Here is a 9,596-nt window from a genome sequence, read left to right as displayed (position 1 = left end):
TGCCTCTGAAAATAAATGTTGGGCTTGAGTGCTTTCTAATGTGAGACACCTTTATTAATAACTCGAACGACTGGAGAGCCCTATCCAGTGCTTTCTAGGTACCTCTACTCTCGCCTAGATGGCCCACAACATGCAGAGTTATTCTCAAGTTTTATAGAATAAAGCACTTTCATTGTCAATTTCTAGTCATCTCAAGCCTAATCGAGTCTGTACTACGACAGGAGGGACAACATCAGTCACAGCGTCTTATACTTCAAGAGATGCTCTTACTGATGAGTCACTCGTTAACGCAACCACTGACCAATCCACTCAGCCTGTTTGGAAGGCTGTCCCAGGCAGGGAGATACAGGTCTATCTGCTAAGAAAATATAAAAGAAAATACTTTAAAAAGAAAATATCACAGTATGGACCTTTGATGTATATGGCGTGTAGGAGAGGAAAGGGGGTTTTGCCCCTGTGTGATTCTTGTGTCTTGCAGTTCAGTGCAGACTCCGTGAAAAGACAGTCCTGAGGCATATGGAAACCTTCCTTCCCTTCTCTGCTCCTTTACAGCACTTTTAATTTTTAGTCTCTTCTGTTCGTTGATTTTCCTCACTACACCACGGGCTCCAGACCTTCAAAAGCTGTTTATCCCTGGGGCCTAGTGGAGTTAAGCACCTTCATTACATGTATGTGTGGATGGCTATGGTATGAAGACTGAACCAGAGATTCATCCATGCTAGCCACAGCACCTACCCCAAGCTATACCCCTATCCCGACACATACATCTTGAAGAATGAAATGAACGGTGGACGTTTTTCACAGGATTATGAGAGAAGCGACCTCTCTGTCTCCATCTCCCCTCCCCATCCCCCTTCACATGACCCTTCGTCCCTCCCTTCCTCTACCCCCTTAACTCTCTCACACTGTGTGTGTGTGTGTGTGTGTGTGTGTGTGTGTGTGTAATGTTTAAATTGATACATGATACTGAGCAAAGCCAAGATCAGGAAACAGAAGGAATAGCTTTTCTGTGGACCATGAGGCAGAGGAACACATCTCCCTGTAGCAGGAACATCACTCAAGGCTTACTTCAAGCCAGTGGAGATGCACTTGAAGTTCCTTGGCTTTGGAGTCCTATTGAGTGCAGAGTTTACTCAAAGTGCAGTGAAGCTAGAGAAACGTTTTCACCCAAGTAATGGCCTGATATAATATCCTGTTATGGGTTTCTTGATTGTTTTGCATTGCTTCTAGGAGACAAGCTCTGTAAAGAAAGGCCAAGTTACTAGAGTAAGATGAATGGATTGACGAGCTTTAGTTTTCTAAGTATCACAGTAGCTACAACAAGAGAAAATAATGAAGTGTACACATCAGCTAGAAGTTAGGCAGTTAGTGAGATAGGGGTGTCTGTGCAAGCAGAGAGAAGAACGGAAGCATTTGAACTATATTTGGGGGAAGAATACATAGGATTTGATTCCATATATGATTGGAGGTATATAGAAAAGAGAAAGGTCAGAAGTGACTGTTAGACTTATCGTTTAGGGTTGGATGGATGGAAGATTTCTGTCACAGGGGGAATGGATGAATGACATGTGTCACATGAACACAGTGACCTGTGAGAAAGTAATTAAAGAAATTATATAATACATGCTACAGTGTAAATGGTCCCTGTAAGCATTACAAAGTCTGCATAAGAGAAGGCAGACACAGGACTGGGGAGAGAGCTGAGTGAGTACAGTGTGGTTACTCCAGCATGAAGAGCTGAGGTCTGATCTTCTTCTCCCATGTAAATGGTGAGGGTGGTGACCTGCACCTGTCACCCCACATTAGCAGGTGGAGACCATGTGATTGGTGATGAGGCAGCCAATCAGAAGCAGTGAACGCCAGGCTCAGGGAAAGAGTCTGTCTCAAAAGAAGGGAGAAAGCCATCCCACCTTCAGTCTATCACCTCTGAACATTCAGTCCTGAGTGTGCAGATACATGCTTGTACACACACACAGACCGTGGGCATAAGAAGTCAGATGCTGCACAGTTCCACCTGATCCATATGTGTGAATCCACAGACAAAAGGAGGAAAACAACGTTTGTCATAGGCTAAGGATAAGCAGGAGGGGGTGAATGGTTTCCTTTGTAGCAATCATGAGGCCTTAGAACTAGATAGAGGTGGGGGTTATCTCCAGTATGAAGGTGCTAAGTGCCACTCCACCATGATCTTTAAAGTGCTTACTTTTGTACAATGTAAGGTCAATTTTTTAAAGATTAGAAGGATAGTGTGAGTGTTTTGGCAGTGGGGAGACTGGGGAAAGCAGGCTGTGTGGGGCTGGACTACTCCAATGCAGCATAGATCCATGAGGAGCGTGCATTTGATGTGGGTCTGTCGTCGAGCATATAAGCCTGCGCTGGGATATAGGAAACATTTGTCAGCTCCGAGATGTGGAAACAGGTGAACTCTTGTGACAAAAGATATGGAGGAAAACACAGGATGCTGGACCATTCTTTAAAGTGGTACTCATAGCTACGCTATAAAGAAGAAACAGTGATCCTTTTCAGACAGTGAAACCAAGAATAAACCTCCTACCTCAATCAATACGACCAAGATCAGACAGTTAAGTCATGCGTGCCCAGGCTCCCAGCCTTCTGCCTTCCTCATGCCAGCATGGTGATGCCATTTTGAACTTCATCACAGCCTCTCCCTCTGGCCCCATGCTCCCTGTCAGCCACGACTGAGTATTCACACATGGCAGGCACTGTTCTGGGCTTATGTGGTTGGAAAGTGTAGACACAACTTTAGTCTCACCAAGGTGATCCAGTAAACAAGTAAGCACATCCCCCAGATACACCCTTGAGAAGCACAGAGCGAGGCCACCTCTCCAGGTTTATAGGTAGGAGGGAGATTCCCAGAGAACACAATAGTGAGACTGAGGTTCGCAGTAGACGCCGATGGAATGAACGTGAGAGAGACAAGGATTTCTAGATCAGCTGGCTGCCTCTGAGTATACCTGTGTGAGAATTCACTTTCCTGTCCTCTGCTCTTCTCAGGCTCTCGAATTCCTAGCTCATTACCTATACCAATATTTTCTAAATTCTTGCAGACCATGCAAAATGCAAATGAAATGGCCTGAAGTTCATTAACTTGAACATCATTCTGGATACAGAGTTTAAGGTCCATAGTCACTACAGTCAGAAGCAGGTGGATCTCTGTGGGTTCCAGGCCATCCTGATCTACATAACAAGTTCTGGTGAATCCTGACTTTTAAGAAGTTCAGACCTTCACATGCTATTAATCGAAGGTACATCAGCCTGGCCTTCAAAGTGAGCCCCAGCCCTTCAGCAAATTACTTTGGTTCCCTTTTTGTCCGATGAAAATGACTGACCCCAGAACCTCCTTCAGGTTAGGCTGGTCCTCTACCATGGAGCCCATCTGTAGCACTCTCTTTACTTCTTAGTTTGAGACAAGATCTCACTCTGTTCTTAAGGCTGGTCTTGAGCTTACTCTGTAGATCAAGCTAACCTTGAACAAGCCATCCTCCTTCCTCAGCCTCCTGAGTAGCTGGAATGGCAGACCTGTGCCAGGAGGCCTGGCTAAATCTTTTTGTGAAAGAGGAGCCATAATGTCCTCTGTTCAGAGTAGGACATGAATGAGAAGAGGCACTAAGTGTTGAGTGTATTATATAAGCTCAGAAAAAGAAATGTCACTGCCCTTGGCAAGGAAGGATTCTGAGTGCACTGGGTTCCCTGTTTTTTATACTGTTAAAATCGTTACCTACATACACACTAAAGGTTGTAGTGTGGGTAATTTGAAGTGTATGACTATAAACTACATGTTTAGGATGATCTTCAGAGAAAACATTTTTTAAAAAAAGAACAGGTTAAGAAAACATTGGTGTAAACCAGTTTTTTGGTTGAAACATAGGAAAGAGTTAAACATCTAGAAATAGGATTTTACCTTTTAGGAATTATTAGCCAATCAGGGAGCTCAGTGGTGATGTAATGCCTGAAGTGGGCACTGCATTGGTTAAGTGTATTGTTTCTCTGGCTTCAGTGAGAAGGAGAGCTGGAACAGAGGGGTTAATCATTACCATTCTCTCTCTCTCTCTCTCTCTCTCTCTCTCTCTCTCTCTCTCTCTCTCTCTCCCCCTCTCTCCCCCTCTCTCCCCCTCTCTCCTCCTTTCTCCTCTGTGAGGAAATAGCAGAGCTCATCACACTGTTGGCACTTGCTTTCCAATAAAAGCCATACTTGTCTTCTGCCTCCCTCCCAAGCAGAGCACATGTTCCAGTAGTACTACAGAGGAGGACCTAGGAGGGGGCTGGGAAGAGTGGGAGGAGGAGGAAGAGGAGGAGTTGTTCTTTAGATGAAAGAGAGCCCCTTTGCTGGGCTGTAGCCTCTCCATGCCACCTGGGATGGGCACCGCTCTACACACACCCCATGAATTGTTTAACAGCCACCTGCTTCTGAGCATTGTTCAACCTGGAGGGATCCTCGGAACTAGGAGGTGAGCCCAAGGATCCGGAAAAGGGAGTGGGTCTGGGAGGTGAAGGGAACGTCTCTGGGTGGAGGGAAGCAACAGCCCTAGGCTGGGACAAGCTCTGGCCAGTGGCTGCCACTGGCCTGTAGTGTAACCTCAGGAAGGCAGGTCTCCCTGTCTGAGTCTGTGCTAAAGTGCACATGGTTCTGTCAGGTGCTGGCAGGCACTGTGCTCAGGAGGAACTGGGAACAGACTTGTCCTTGGTGTAGCTTTCTGTCAAATGCTCCCTAAATATAAAGGCTTGGCTTTGGGAATCAAGCCAGGCTGGGAGCTGATGTGCTAAGGATCCAGTTATAAAGCGGCCCCTTCCTTGTATTGTCTGCGTTCCCTCCTTAGTGTTCCGCCCCAGCAGACTGTGGAGTAAAATTTCTCCAGAAATCACTGAATGCTCTCAGAGAGATTCTCTTGTTTGCCATGAACCCTCAGGTCGCTGGCCCCTGAGTTACTGATGTGCCTGAATGATCTGTAGCATCTCCAGCTATCTTTGGTGGGTTGTCAGGGGATGGGGAATGCCTCAGTTCCTTTTGTACTGTAGATGGCACCGCTGTGATGCTTTTCTTGTCTGTGTGTGGTGGGCTGTAGGCTGCTCGATTGTTTCCAAAGCCAGAGACCCCTCCCTACCTATCCCAAAGGGGTTCCAGTGCACATGTGTCTTCTCCAGTGCGTAAACTAAAAAGAGCAGAGGTGGGCATACATGAGGGGAGCATCTGGGAACTGCTGCTTGCTCAAAATTTTGACTTCCACCTCATCAGAACTTCAAGACTTTCTCATATCTCATACTTTCATCTTAGACACACACTAGGACACGATCTCCCTGGTACAAACCCCCCGAATCCTAAGCAGGGGGAAAAAGTTCAGCTACTGCTTAGATTTTGGTAAAAGAGAGGTTCCACATGTCTTTAAGGTGAGTGGGACCTACAAAGGGTCCTGTCTGTGTCTTGTGTAGCCCTTGGTGTCTGTCACCCTGCTTCTAGACCAGGCTTTGTTGATGAAGAACTTGCATATCCGTGAGCTAAGTCACCGGTTTTTCTTCTAAGCCTCAGTCCTTTGGTTTTCCCATCATAGAGGTTGAAAGGGGAAGGAGGAATGGATTTTCAGAGACTTTCCAGTTCCAGGTATTGTGCCTTAGAGGGGAATGAGCTTCAGAATGAGTGGGTGGGTTCAGTTTGATGGGTAAACAATGTTTAAATAAAGGGGCCTACCACCTGTGTTCCTTGGGTCACAGGGGCTTCACAGTAGTTAATCACTCTGTGTGTGTGTGTGTGTGTGTGTGTGTGTGTGTGTGTGTGTGTGTGTCTGTGAATGAACACACTGGTATGAACAGACAATGTCCACTGCAGAGATGTAGAGACTGCAGAGTTCCCAGCCTGAAAACTGTGGAGGCAGAGGCATCAGGGACAGAAGAATTCCAGGTAGACTTTTTATATGCAGATGAAAGAATTGAAGAAGCCAGAATCTAAGAAGCAACAAAGCAGCAAATTACCAGGTAGAACCAGGACTTGCAGTAAGGATATAAAGTACAAGGTGGAGGGGCTAGCCAAAATGTGCATTGGTCTAGAGCTCCATGAAGTCTAGAATGTTTATGTTATGTGATTCAGTATTTGTTCCTAGTTGGTAAACCTGTTTCAGAAGGATAAGGCACTGCTTCTTGGGGAAGAGCATGTTCCTAAGGTTGGTTTTATAGTTTTCAAAAGCCCAAGTCATTCCCAATCTGCCTCCACTTGTGGCCCTAGAGACTCTCAGCTGTTCCTCTCACTCTGCCTTTGCTGTACCACAGTGGACTTGTTCTGTAAGCATGAGTCTGAATTATACGTTATGTTTTATAAATTTGTTGCCTTGGTCATGGAGTCTTATTGGAGCAAAAGAAAGGAAGATGCAGAACTTAGAATCTCTTATCCTACGATGAAGGAGGCTGGGAAATAATTCCAGTTGGTCCAACAGCCACTCTGCTGGTCCTGTGGACAGTGATGGAGGCTGGTATCTACAAGCTAGGAAGCTGTAAACAGCTACATTTTGGGCAACTTGAGTAGCAGGACTCTGGCCAGTTAAGGCTGACTATCTGGCCAGGGCCCTGTAACCCTGGCTTCTGGGCATGAATTCAGGCAACTGCCATGTGATGCTTGCTTCTAATCTTTCCTCTCACTGTACTGGAAGCTGTGACCTGTATCTTGTCACTGGGGAGAGCCTCTCCATGCCACCTGGGATGGGAACTGCTCTACACACACCCCATGAATTATTTAACAGCCACCTGCTTCTGAGCATTGTTCAACCTGGAGGGATCCTCAGAACTAGGAGGTGAGCCCAAGGATCCGGAAGAGGGAGTGGGTCTGGGAGGTGAAGGGAAAGTCTCTGGGTGGAGGGAAGCAACAGCCCTAGACTGGGACAAGCTCTGGCCAGTGGCTGCTACTGCCTGCAGTGTAACCTCAGGAAGACAATTCTCCCATTCTTACTCTGTTTGCTAAAGAGCATATTGTTCTGTCAGGTGCTGGCAGGCACTGTGCTCAGGAGGAACTGGCATCAGACTTGTCCTTGGTGTAGCTTTCTGTGAAATGCTCCCTAAAGGTAAAGGCTTGGCTTTGGGAATCCAACCAGGATGGGCTCTAATGAGCCAAGCATCCAGTTATAAAGCTGTCCCTTCCTTGTATTGTCTGCGCTCCCTGCTTAGTGCTCTATCCCAGCAGACGATGGAGTAAAATTTCGCCAGGAATCTCTGAATGCTCTTATCTCTTTGCCATGAAACTGCACTGGTCTCCTGCACTGCCCCCTGTGTCCCCAGTGCTGCTCTTGCTGCACAGCTCTCTGAGGCTCCTCCACTGGCCTCCTGCACAGCCCCCTACAGGCCACAGCGCTGCCCAACCCTATTCTAAGACATCCAGCTGCTGAGCTGTGGGTCAGAGTCACCCGTGTTCTGCACAACCCCTAGACCCCCAGGCTTGCTGTTGGACTGTGACAGCTACCTGAGCAGCTCACTGAGGTTGGGCATCCTCAGTGGCTCCGAGGCTCACAGCCTGGACCCTGTCCAATGCCTGCCCATCTTCTGCTACCTCTCCATCTCTGAGGACCAAAGGAAGGGGGCGCCTGCGAGGGCTTGGGAGAGGTGCTACAGTGCATATTGGTTGATGGGTGACACTGCAGCAGGCCTACTTGCAGGCCAAGCTGAGCACTTATACTGGAACTCTTTCAGGAGGGGCTCCTTCAGTTCTCTTTGTTTCCAAGTTTCTTTCTTTTATTATTATTATTATTATTATTATTATTATTATTATTATTATTATTATTATCATTGCTGCAAAGTGTCATACTGTCATTCTTGTTGAAATGAATGCCAATGAAATTTTCTTTTGAATGAACAAAATATCCACAAGAGGGCAGTTGTGATGTGGAAAGAACAGAAATTCCAAACACTTGTTTAGGTTTCAGTTGAGTTTGAAACTCTAGTTTTAGTTTTAAAAGAAAAGAGAGCCAGGCACCAGCAGCTATCAGCCACCATTCCATCTCTTCTCTCACCTGACAGCCTTAGTTACAGTCCAGATGTGAGAACTCTTACACTGGAAGGGTTTCCAAGACCAGTGTGAGCCAGCGGGCTGCCACCTCCCTAAACTATAAGTTTCTAGAATTGAAACTCAGTCCAACTCTTAAAGTATCTGCTAGTGAGGGGTTGGGGATTTGGCTCAGTGGTAGAGCGCTTGCCTAGGAAGCGCAAGGTCCTGGGTTCGGTCCCCAGCCCCGGAAAAAAAAAAAAGAAGTATCTGCTAGTGAATAATACAATAAATAATCATAAGCTTGAACATTTACTACATTTCCTGGGCTCACCATTTTGTTAATTTGCCTTTTTCTGTTCCATATGCATTTTTACCATCATCAGGTATAATGAATGGGTCTTAGCAGATTCCACTTGCGTGTTCTACTGAATTCTTTTCTCTCTCTCTCTCTCTCTCTCTCTATATCTCTCTCTATATATATATATATATATATATATATATATATATATATAACAGATAAAATGCTTTCTTAAGATGATGTCGGGCTGGAGAGATGGCTCAGAGTTTGAGAGCACTGACTGCTCTTCCAGAGGTCCTCAGTTCAAATCCCAGCAACCACATAGTGGCTCACAACCATCTACAGGGGGATCTGGTGCCCTCTTTTGGTGTGTCTGAAGAAAGCTAGTGTACTCATATAAAATAAAAACTTTTTTTAAGGATTTATTATTTACTTCATGTATGAGTACACTGTCACTGTCTTCAGACACATCAGAAGAGGGCACAGATCTCATTACAGATGGTTGTAAGCCACCATGTGGTTGCAAGAACAAAAAGACCGAAACGTAATCTTCCTGTGCTCAGGTGTGTAATGATTATGTGTATTGTGTGCAGTTTTGGCTTTTAATAGAAGAAAGATGTGCATAACTTTGGAACAGACTCAAACACATCAACTAAAAATATTCAGAGGCCAGAAAAGAAGCCATGTGGGCTTTATCCTACGACGTAATCATGTAAACTGGTACTAATGAGCAAAGCTCACACACTATAACAAAAGCAAAGAATTGGAAGTCATCCATGAATACACATCTGTATAATGAACTCACCTCAAAAATAGTTAAAGAAAAAGGCTGAGAAATAGGGACAGGCTGGTATACTTCCGTGTTCCTAGTAATGTTCAGAGGCTGAGACTGGAAGATCAGAGTTCAAGGCCAGTCTGATCTACGTATCCAGACCTTACTTCAAAACACTAGAGGGTTCCTTTATAGAAAGGTTTCCAAGATGTATTGTTAAAGGAAGCATGACAGCACACAACTTGTGTGTAAGATGCTACCGCTGAATTAAAAAATGAAACATAGGGATGGGAGGGTGGGCAGGGAGACTGCCTTGGGAGTATGAGACACTTCTTGTCAAGCCTGACAACCTAAAGTCCACCCTAAGGGCCCACGTGGTAGAAAGAGAGTATCAAGTCTGACAGGTTGACCTCTGACCTCCACACACTCACATACACACATGCAAAACCAAGTGCAATACCTACTTTTAGTTAAAACGGGAGTCGCTGTAGTAGAGTCCTTGTTTAGAATGTTTGAGGAGAAAAGTGAAAGTAGGAGAACATGTA

The sequence above is a fragment of the Rattus rattus genome, chromosome 1 (genome assembly GCF_011064425.1).
Source record: "Rattus rattus isolate New Zealand chromosome 1, Rrattus_CSIRO_v1, whole genome shotgun sequence".
Classification (NCBI taxonomy): domain Eukaryota; kingdom Metazoa; phylum Chordata; class Mammalia; order Rodentia; family Muridae; genus Rattus; species Rattus rattus.
This window is presented reverse-complemented; position numbering follows the sequence as displayed.